This window comes from Trypanosoma equiperdum (genome assembly GCF_001457755.1).
Source record: "Trypanosoma equiperdum strain OVI genome assembly, contig: ctg_1432, whole genome shotgun sequence".
NCBI classification, from domain to species: domain Eukaryota; phylum Euglenozoa; class Kinetoplastea; order Trypanosomatida; family Trypanosomatidae; genus Trypanosoma; species Trypanosoma equiperdum.
The window spans coordinates 3,446-5,552 of NW_027123430.1; positions in this window are offsets into that span (position 1 = coordinate 3,446).

The window sequence follows — 2,107 nt, forward strand, 5'->3', positions numbered from 1 at the left end:
CTTTCCGTTGGTTAAGTACTGAAAACAAAACAAAACAAACAAACAAACAAAAAAAGCACCGTCCGCTCACGTGTCGTCAAAAACACTAATGCGAACAACTTTCACACAAACACGCGCACTATTTCTCACTCTTACTCTCACTCTCTCTTTTTTTTTTATTATTTTCTTCTACCTTTTCCTATTTCCCACCTCTTTGTATGGCTGTCTCCCTTTCTTCTTCTTTGTTCTTTCTATTTTATTTTTATCATTTACACGAGCAAAAGTTATTCGAATAAAGTGAAATATGAAAAAAAGAAAAAGAACAAAGAAGAATAAGAAGGAAAAAAGATAAATGGAATGAGGGCTCAAGTAAAAGAATACATATGTGAGTAATATCAGTAAAAGAAGAAGAAAAAAAAACAACAGGGAAAAGATATATATATATATTTATATTTTTATATATTTATTTATATATATTACGGATTGTTTGACTCAGCTGAAGAAAGAAGGGAAAAGTGGCAAAAGAAGAAAAAGAAGAGAAAGAGAAAGAGAAAGAGAGAGAGAGAGAAAAAAAAAAGAGATGAGGTGTGTGAAAAAAATTCCCGCAGGTGGCAACACACATAAGTGAAAAGCCTTTCATTCAATTAAAAGTAAAAATAAAAGGCAAAGAGAAAACGAATGAATGAATGAATAAATGAATGAATAAATTCAAAACAAACAAACAAACAAAATGGGGGAAAAAAGAAAAGAAAAAAAGGCAGAGGGGCGTGGAAGAATGACACAGACGAACAATGAAAAGGGGGCAAATAACAACAACCACAATCATAATAACAATAAATTGCAATTGTAATTATAATTATAATTGTAGTAACTATAGCTGTCATAATCCTAATCATAACACACTGGGATGAAAAAAGAAAGTCACGCGGTGGAAACAAACTTGAAAACAAAAAAAAAACAAAAAAGAGTCGAGCAGAGCAAAATGGAAACAAAAACAAAAACAAAAAGTGTAAGTGAAAAAAACAGGAAACGGGTGAGGGAATGTGGGCAGAGCTGCTTTCTTTTTCTTTTTCTTTTTCTTTTTTCTTTTTCTTTTTGTTGTTGATGTTGATGTTGATGTTGTTGATGTTGAAACTGACGTGCAAGTGAGAAGCAGGAAAATAAAATAAAACAAAAACAAAACACAAACCACGCATTCACGCAGATACATATGCAAATATATTTGTACAAATATAAGCGTACACAAAAGGAAAGAAAAACAAATAACAAAAAAAGATGCGGTTACACGATGAAAACACAGCAATGAAAACAAACGATAACAAAAACAATAATAACAATAACAATAATAATAATAACAATAACAACAATAATAATCGGGGGAAATATCAAAGCCAAAAGTTTTTTTTGTTTTCCTTTTTCTTTTATTTTAAAAAAAAAAAAGAACACAGATCGGTACTGCCGATAGCAAATGAAACCACGGAGGGAAGGAAGGTGGGGGAAATATGCCTAAGAGGGGAGGAAATAAAAATAAGTAAATAAAACAAAAACAATAAATCAGAAAAGGAACAATATGAAGAGGAAGTGAAAGAAAAAAAAAAAAGAGGACAGTCCGGTAAGGAAATGGCATAAATAAAATTCGTGCGATTACCGGGTACCGCTCCGTCAAATGAATCGCTTCACTTCAACATAGCAATCGTAACACTTAAAGAAATTTACGTATATATAAATATATACAAAATACAAAATACAAACATGTATTCATACATATTTATATTTATATTTATATATTTATAAGTTTGTGCATTTTTGCACCTTTGTGTACATTTTCTTTTTTTTTTTTGTTAAGCGACTTCCTTGATGATGATGATATTGTTGTTATTAATATTATTATTATCGTTTGTTTTTGTTTCTGTTGTTATTCCTTTACATCTAAAGTATAACGGGCATAAAAATTCTTCATGTCATTCTCTTTTCTTTCTTTTTTTTTTAGAAAAAAAAGAAAGAAAAGAGGAAAGAAAAGAGTTCCATGCACCACTCGTACCTTTTCACCACTTTCATTACCATCCCCTCCTCGTTGCTTTACAATTATTTCGGTTTTACCAATAACAATAACAACAATAATAATAAT